This window comes from Olea europaea, unplaced genomic scaffold, assembly GCF_002742605.1.
Source record: "Olea europaea var. sylvestris unplaced genomic scaffold, O_europaea_v1 scaffold213, whole genome shotgun sequence".
NCBI classification, from domain to species: domain Eukaryota; kingdom Viridiplantae; phylum Streptophyta; class Magnoliopsida; order Lamiales; family Oleaceae; genus Olea; species Olea europaea.
Genome location: NW_019239264.1, coordinates 301,616 through 311,421, shown reverse-complemented (window position 1 = coordinate 311,421; position 9,806 = coordinate 301,616). Strand labels below are relative to the sequence as shown.

General features: G+C 31.9%; 1 long non-coding RNA gene and 1 pseudogene across 1 annotated transcript; one reads left to right on the top strand and one right to left on the bottom strand.

Annotated features, from left to right (window-relative positions):
- Positions 1 to 5,158: 5,158 nt before the first annotated feature.
- Positions 5,159 to 9,437, bottom strand: LOC111380355 (annotated as a pseudogene).
- On the top strand, positions 6,789 to 8,626 carry LOC111380360. The gene is made up of 4 exons (XR_002700180.1): positions 6,789 to 6,828; positions 6,945 to 7,005; positions 7,386 to 7,442; positions 8,327 to 8,626. It is a non-coding gene; the product is annotated as an uncharacterized LOC111380360 (long non-coding RNA).
- Positions 9,438 to 9,806: the final 369 nt, after the last annotated feature.

Here is a 9,806-nt window from a genome sequence, read left to right as displayed (position 1 = left end):
AATTGTTTATTTTTATTTAAATGTTCATTATTTATTTCAATTGTTTATTTAAATTATTTATTTTAATTGTTGATTTGTTTACTTAGCATTTATTTTAATTTTTTTTATTGAATTCTTAATTTCCATTATTTATTGTAATTGTTTATTTAATTATTTTCATTAAATTATTTCTTGAACATTTAAACGTAAATATGTAATTATTTATTTTATTTCATTAAATTGTTTATTTCATATTTATTTTAATTATTAATTGAATATTTATTTATTTATTTTAAATGTTAGATATTTATTTCAATTGTTTATCTCAATTTTAATTACTTACTTTGATTATTTTTATTTATTAATTGTTTAAATTATGATTATTGTTTGATTGAAGTTGTTTATTTAATATTTAATTAATAAATTTGATTATTTATTTTTAATTACTTATATAAATAAATTATTTTGAATATTTATATTTCTTGGCTATCTACATTGTTCATGTATTATTTAAAATGTTCATTTTTTTGTTTTATTTTTTTATTTATTTGTTTCAATTGTTCATTTAAATTATTCATTGAACAAGCAAACGTAAATATTTAATTATTTATTTTAAATTTTAAAAATTTATTTCAATTAAATTTTAATTACATATTTTGATTATTAATATTTATTCATTATTTACATTTTTTATTTATCATTTAAATAATCATTTATTTATTATTTAAATGTTCATTATTTATTTTTGTGTATTGAAATTATTTGTTCAAATACAACGAAAAAAATTAAAAATTGGGGAAAAAAGGGGCCACAGCTGGGCCGTTCCAGACGGTCACTGCGTCTTGGAAAGACGGCAGTGCTGTCTGTTTTCTGGGCTGTGTGGAAAAAGACGGCCCAGAACCAGCAGCTCCTCTTCTCCGACTCCAAATACCGGCCCAAACACACCTCCAAAAATGCCATTTCCAGTAATTTCACATAATCTACAAAAATTTCTACCACTATTTCCAACAAAATAAGCCTTCAACATCCAAGTTAAAAGATTAATGTGGGAAAAATAAGCAAAACTTACCTTCTTTGCCTCTAATGGTGGCAAGTTGGTCTCCTTCCAAGAAAAAATCGTTGGTTTATTCGCTATTTCTTCCTTTTCTTTCTCCAGACGTCGGTATGAGTGATTTGTATTAGGGGCAATATTGGCTTTTCATTGCTTTTAAGGTTTTTACAGATTTTTTAATTTTTTTAAACAGTAATCATTTTAGAAAAATGGCTTTTTTTTTTGTGGCTATCTGCGACCATTTCCTCGTTCAGAAACCCCTACACTGGGTAGTTAATACTTCACACTTCAGGAGGTGGAGCCTACATAGTCCTTAGCACTCCTACTTCTGTCCTTGACTTTTTCAGGTTTGATACATTCGACTTGACTCTCAATAATTGTTTCCTTATTGAATCATGTGAGACTATGTTTGTGTCATTTACTGCCATATGAAGTCCACATAGGAGTTCAAAGTGCTTGAAGCTTTTGTTAGAGCGGGTTTGGAAGACTTGGTTAGATTTTACAAACTGAAGAGATTGTTGACTTTTGAATGGATAAGATAGGTTTAGACTCTTCTAGAGCAGATAATATGTATGATATAATACGTAGGCCGGTCATTACAATGATTTTCTTGATCTTGATCTTGATCTTTTGACGATGATCGAATCATTTTTTGAATGCTTCAGACTATGATCATTTCAAATCAATTATTAATAAACAAGATTAACTTGTCATTTATGATCAAAACTTTAGAGTTAAAGTCAACCATATTTATGATCAAAACTTTAGAGTTAAAGTCAACCATAGGTCAACAATGTATTCATCTAATGGCACAAGTTTAGGTTTGACCTTAATGGGAAAAAATGGAACACTTAGAATACACTTTTTCTTCTCATCAGATTTATTTGACAAATATGCATAGGGTTAGGGTACGGAAGTTTGGTTAACAAGAACACTAGGAGATTGCAACTGCTTTCGGAAAGGATAAATCATTATAGAAAAAGAATCTAATGGTTTATTCTCAATTGGTTGACAGTAGGCACGGTGGTTTAATGGTAAGTGTTATGCCCTAGTCCAATCGACTTCGGATATAAGCACCTTTTAATATATAGTTCATGTGATTTATGAGAGGTCTATTATTTAATTAATTAATATTCAATTGAATTAAATAATAGAGTTCGTAGATTAAAATTTTAATAATTTGTTAATCACAAGGAGTTGTGATTGTGAGATACAAATTACATATGATTGTATCTTAAATCATCCGTGGTCGTAAATAGTGATGAGATACGGATATCGTTATTACGTATAGACCATCACGTGTGATATCTCTTACATATGAAGTAAGTAGTTGATCTCACAAGCTAAAGTGTGATGACACTTAAATGAACACTTGGATGTTTTGTTATAGAACAAAATATTGGAGATCTGCTGAGAGATTCCACATGAGTAACTATTTGAGTGTCAGTAGTTAATCTCTAACATTTGATAGTGGGATTGGTTCTTTGACTTGAGGTCGTCATAGTACCTTATATGATGACAGTCATGCTTTAACGGTGTTAGATGTTACTCTGCCAAGGGGCTAATACGGCATCGTTCAGGTATGTCAAGAATCGTACGAAGGTTGTGAATGACCAATAAAGGATTCGTCACTCTTGGATAGTAAGATATTATTATCTGCATTTCATTCAATTAAGTCGATAGTGAAATCATTGGCCAAGGTGTACTCAGAAGTCGAAAATGAGCTTTTGACTTATATTGACTTAATAATGGTATGAAAGATATGATCGATAATCGAAATTGACACACTTCCATATCTCGTAATTGATCGGATCATATTGACAAAGGGATTATAGTTTCACGGTAAACGAACGAGTTTGGTTTTGTCATACCACGTGACATTTTTCGTCACATGTATTGCATTGACACATTGCTAGATGTCAATCTGAAATGGCGAGTGTGAATTGGTGATAAATTAAAAGGGTGTTTTAATTTATCAATTTTGATTAGATCAAAATAATATTTCATATCGTTAGATATCGTGATCGGGAGCCTGATGGGTCGCACACAAAAGGAAAATTGGAAGATTGAGATTTGTTAACTAATTCATTTAACAAGCATTGGATAAATTAATTAATTGGATTGCTTATTTATAGGCTCGAATTAATTAATTGCATTAAGTAATTCACGGACCGAATTTAATTAAATGTGTTAATTAAATATTGGACCGGGTTAGGCCAAACCTGTTTGGACTTATATAAATATGACTAGGATTTTCAAAATCTATAGAGAATTCATTCTTGCTAGCACAAGAAGAAAAAAATCTCAGTCTTACAATATTGTTCTCTGTGTGGATCACCGTTAAATGCTGGACAATTGGACAGTTGTGGGTGGCGAATCAAGATCGTTGGAATGAAAGAATAGCAAAGGAGTTTGTGGATCTCGAAAAAGGTACAATCTCTATCACGTTTCTATCTAAACACAAAGCAGATCCTTAGTGGGAATTGAAATCCGATTTTATTTCCACTGCGTATGATAAGTAAATTCTCAACATTAATTCCTTGGCGAGACTTCTAATTCAAATCTAACTACCTAGCTGCACCAAGAAATAATAGAAAACTATCGAAGTACTTAATGCATGCTCTACTTGACTTGGAAATATGCCCCTGTTTGGCCCCCATTTTTGATAATAAAAATGGGAGGAACAGTGTTTTGTTGAAAAAATGAGTAGTTGAAAAAGAAGGAAATTTTTTTAATTTATGTGTAATATTATTTTATGAAAGATTGTGTGGTTGAAAATAGGAAAGAGAAAAATAGAATGTAATAAAATGTAATTTAATGGGGATCAAATAGGGGCATAGCAAAAACTGGTACATAAGTAAAATAGACAATGTTAGACATTGTGAAGATCTCTAGAAGGAGCGAGTCAGCAAAATTTAAGCTCTCTCTCATATTAATATATATTTTTTTCCTTTCTCCTTTAATTATACATCGAAACTTATTTTTGTTATAGACAAGAACTAATGAGAACTCGGAGATTAAATTTGACAGTTTGGCATTTATTAATTAGATATTAAATTAGAAGTCATATATTTGCATGTCACCTAGATAGTAGCTCATATAATGCATTAGAGATGCAGGAACTTTCATTTTTCAAATGACTTATTTGTATCCAAGTGTATTATACAAATCTGTGGATCATAAATTTTCACCGAATACATAACTTGTCTGTGCTTGTTTTCTTGGAGACGCATGAATAAGTGTGCGTCCGATTGGCCTGTATTTGTACATTGAGGTAGAATCTGCATAACCTCGCACGTTTAGGCTTCATTCTGCGCCTTTTTTATGGAACACTCCCATATTGGAAACAATTGCCGAGAGGGAAATGTTATCGTCAGACAGTTGACGGCGAATTTGTATCAGTTTCAGCTTCCACAGACCATCTATTAACACGTCTACGAGCAATGGATACCTGCAACGAAAAGACATTTGAATCGTGTTTGCATCATCATATACATAATTAGCAGTTTGATCTCCATACCAACTTATCAAATTATTTTAAAACAACTGCCAAAATGTGGAAGGGAAAACAAATCCAAGTTACCTGGTCATCCCCATGGCTGGTCCTGTGATTGTCGGGCCCTGAGGCAAAGCCTAAGAATTGGGCCCGCCTCCCAAAATCATTGTAAATGCAATGGATATATATATATATATAGTTGGGTAATTGGACTAAGGCTAAGGGTATTGAATTGGATTTGGGTTTGAAGTTGTGGGCTGCATTTCTGCATCACTAGGTCTAGTTCAAGTTCAATTTAAAAAAAAAAAAAAAATTCTAGGCCCAAAGTGAGGCCTTCCTAGATGTTGGGCCTGAGACATAGACCTCATTTGCCTAGCTCCAGGACCGGGCCTGATCATCCCATCGGTTTTGAAAGTTATGATAGTTAGAACGAGCGTGCCAATTAACATTCCAATCCAAACACCCTATCTCAAACACAATCTTATAATAATAATAATAATAATAATAATAATAATAATAATAATAATAATAATAAATAAATAAATAAATTCAAGCCAGATGGCACATAAAAACGAAAGAAAAAGTATTTGGTTTCCATGAAGAACCAAGTATTGGTCTTTATTTTTCTCGTATTTTTTCTGTGTGGGGTGGGTATGGAAATTAGGGTTTGGAGGAACTATCAACAAGAATATGTCAAAGAGCAATTTGGATAGATTGAGCAGAATGATAAAAACTCACTTCAACTTACAGCTTGAGAACATAACCAAGCACAACTTCAACTGGAATTCCCATTATGTTATAGTGCCTTACTGCAGCCAATAAACCAAGAGAAATCATCATTTCCCAACCATTGATGTTAAGACTGAAGAAAGAGTTCAGTTTCATTCTTATATGATACTAGGACAAGAAGGAAATTAAAGAACGGAAGCATCAATTGCAAGCTCGGCATTTTTCAGATTTTCGGTCAAAAGAACCAGTATTGTGTTTGTACAAGATTTCAAGACTGCCAAAGAAACCAAATGTTTATGTTCAAAAATTGCATATTGACGGCATAGAGAAGTACATCCTAATCATTTCTCCTCCAAAGTTTTTTATTTCTTTTAGGGAATAATTCAAAAAGGTATATAAAAACATGACATTTATTGAATCCATGGGCAGCAAAAAGATAGAACTTCCAACATTGCACTGAAGAAGATAGACACTAAAAACTAGACTCCATGCCAAGCATTTCAATCTGAGACCTCATGAACAGTACGAAACTTATGTACGCTATGTCATAACAATATGTCATTACTTTATAGTATAAACAAATCATGTTCTTGTGGAGCTACATAGCATGCCTGAAGACCAATTTTATATGATTTGGCGGGTTAATATACATATAGAACTATTCAAGTAAATGAAATAAGCCTAAGCAGAGCATTGCACCGGATGATAAAGAAAGCTTGATTATTGGCCCCAAAGATCCTTGAAAGCTAAAAATGAAAAACCTTTCCATGTTTCCCAACATCGTCGAGAGAGAACAAATATTAGCTGACCCACGTTAGGGATCCAGTGTGCCAAAATAGTGGATATCATAGCCCCACTAATCCCAAACTAGTACTTAACTGTTAAAATCCATGAGAGAAAGATGTGGATCGATAGTGAAACTGCTGCCAAGTATGTAATAATCATGTTCTTACTCTATGCCTGTAGGAACATTTGGCAGCTAAACGATATAATAAAGGTATATATCACAGGAATGAACCAGAGACCAATAGTTCCGGCCACTTCTGCAATTCTTTCTTCTTGGCCTAAAGCTTTTAAAATGGGATTAGCACAAATAAATATTCGCGTTAAGTAGAGTTGTGGTTACAACCAAAACAAAGCCATGATCATTGAAGATATATCCCAAGCATACTGTTACAATCCAATTTTTATAGTCAAAAATTCAAATATTGACTAGTCAAAGTCAATCAAGGACTAAAATGAAATTAAATATTTTATTTGGGTTATTTTGCAATTGGCAAAATATAAAGTTTGAATTGGATATATTTAAAAGTTTGGAATTTATATATATACTTTTGGAAGTTAAAGGATTAAATGTTACTAAAAAGTGAAGTTAAGGGATTTATTGTGCAAATTTTGGGTTTTGGACTACATATTCAAACCTTTGACCCAATTTTCACCCTATTTCTCACACACACACAGTGAACTTACGGGAAGAAGCAGAGACTGAGAAAGAAGGAGAAAAAGAGGAAAAGAAGAAGGGAAAAAGGAAAAGAAGAAGGGAAAGAAGAAGGGAAAAAGAAGAGGAAAGGAGGTAAGGTTGATATCTTCAAGTTGGGTTGAAATTTTCCATTTGTTTTAGGTGATAAAGTATGAATTATGTTAAAATTTTTAGGGTTTTACCTTGTTGAATAATATGTCGAATTTTAGGGATATTTGCATGAATTGGAGCTCAAGTGTGGGGATTTATTCATTTCAAATTTTCAGCAAGGTATGGAGATGTCAAATTTTTGAGAAAACCCTAGAATCCGATTTTGGGGATTTTAATTAATTAATTGTGAAGTGATTATGTAAATGAAATATTTCACTTGGGAATTGATTTTATGGAACAAATGTATATTATGTGGGTGGAATTGTGGTTACTAGTTTCACTAGATTGGAGAGTAAAATTAGTTTTAAATTTGAAATGATGGTTATGTTGATAAACTAATGATTAACCAAGATATTATAAGGTGTGATTAGCTCCAATTAATAAAGGAAAATTTGAGAATTTATTTAAGTACCAAGAGCATTTAAATTAAGTTCTATTATTAGATATTAAGGTCTCTCAATTTGATAGTGGATAAATTGGTTATCATTATCGTATTTCAGGAGGTAACGAAGCGATTGGAAATGTCTATCAGCCTATCAACTTGTAGCTCATACCTTGTGAGTGGATAAAACTTATTTTTCAGAAATAAGTCTTCATTAAATTTTAAAGTTATTTATTGTATAAAGTTGACTTCATAGCATGATTTTTAGAATAAAATGGATTTTATTATCAATTGCTTTTAAAGTTAAATTCAGTTCAATTAAATCATTTAACTAGCATGTTATATGAATATAAATGTTTCAATATAGCTAAAGTTATTTTAAAACCATCAGAAAGTACCAACATGATTTTATCCCAGTCTGCACTGATGTGAATGTGTTTCCACGGTGTATGACTAGTTATAGTGATTTTATCAGCTCTGCACTATTGTGAATGTGTTGGTGTATGACCAGATTATCAGAGGTCTTTGGGACCCACTCTCGTACACACATAGGCTTTGGGCTGTGTACTAGGGTGATTAGCCTTTGGGGCAGCTCTGCGTACGTATGACCAGATTATCAGCTGTTAGATTTGAATGGCTTTGCCTTGTACATCGAGATTACTCTGTACATGAGTAAGGCTATTCATTGTGTACTCTTTTTGGTGTGATTTTTCAGTATTTATTCTATTATCAGATTTCAGATTATGGAATTCAGTTAATTCAGTTTACAGAATTAAACTTTCAGCTTATAGTATTAAGGCAGCAATATTTCATAATTTTTCATGGATATCAGAGTATTTATAGTCATTATGTTATACAGTTGCCTTTCTAGAATTATGTCCAAGAAATTATGATGTGATCATGTTTAGTTTTTAAAAGTGTTACTATTTTTCAGAAGTTCTTAACGTTAAATAGTGCAAGAATTTTCAGAAAATAGCATAAATGGAAAAGTTTATTTATTTTCAACTATCCACTCACTAAGTTATAAACTCATATCTTTTTACCATGTTTTCCTATCAGGAGAAGGTCGATTTTGATATATTTGGGAAAGCCTGCTGAAGCAAAAGAGACCGTTTCATAAGTATGTAATGAATAGTTGGGGAACTTATGTTTATTAAGTAATTGTCTAATTTTGGGTGACAAGCATATTCGTAGAAGGGTTTGTAAGTGATGTAATACTTGCATGTTGACATGATGATATTGTAGAAACACTCAGTTGAATTTTGTTATATTTTGTAGTAGTTGTGGTGGCATTAGAGGAAGTGGTGGTTTCCAAAACTTTTGGTTTAAATGTCTATTTGAGATTTTGATGATTTTTCAGGTTGGTTTTGTCCATTTTACTGGGGAAACTCTGTCAAAATTTTCATAGAAATTAGCACAGTCAAAATAGATCAAGTTTGCCTTGGTGGTGGGTCCGGCATTTAGCTGGCATCTACTACCGGCGCACGACACGTGTCGAGTCAATTAGGTTGAGAGGAAACTGAACCTGAACTTCGAATTCTAATAAACTTCCTGGAATATCCTGTCCTGAGAGAGACTATGAACAAATGCCATAAAAACATATGAACTTATGATATACTTGAAATTTAATCAGTGACCTGTTCTATATTTCAAATTTATGATTCATTGACAGTTTTTCACTAATTAAATTTTGAACAAGCATTCCTTCATTAAAAACACACACTATGTTGTTAGTCTCCGAGAAAAATTAATAATGAAAGAATCTATAAGATCAAAGAATTTTGTCCTAGTTCCCTAAATTAAGTTTATTTTTATTGATTTTCTTAATTAATGAGTAGCATGCATTCGTGTATCCTGGTTTTGCTTTAGCCAAAAAATTAAAAAAGAAAAGAAAGAACCCACAATGAATAAGTATTGTACCAGAATTCTATTGGCAAATCTCAATAGAACAGTAGACACAAGAGCGTAGGCAGCAAGTTCTATGGAGCCAATATAGCCAACAAATGCCTGGCAATGACGCTTACTCCAAATGACGAAAATCGGGTAAACATTGCAGGTCCAGCCACAATCCACAACATTCACTCCATATTTTGCCTTTGAGTTTAACATTATCTTATTCTTCTGCTGCTGCTCCTCCATTCAAAAGATTTTCATTGGAATCTCCGTCCATTCTACAATATACCAAAAAGTGTTCATCAAGTATCATGTAAATACACACTGTCATATTAATTAACATAGAGTAAAGAGATTATACATACCAAGAAAGTTTGTGCAGTAACTAAATTTTTTAAGGTCTGCAAAACACAGAGAGGAAGGAGAAGAAGGCTGCAAAGTTGAGTTTTACCATTTTCTGTCTCTCTTATTACAGATTTCACAGCGATTTTAATAGGGAATTTTGGTTAAAAGGCCCATTAAACAATTATATTTCACTTAACAGTTTTTTGTCAAATAACATACATTCTATGGTTAAATACATTCACATCAGAGTTTTCAATAACTAGATGACATTTTAATTAAATATTTGAACATCACTTTAAAG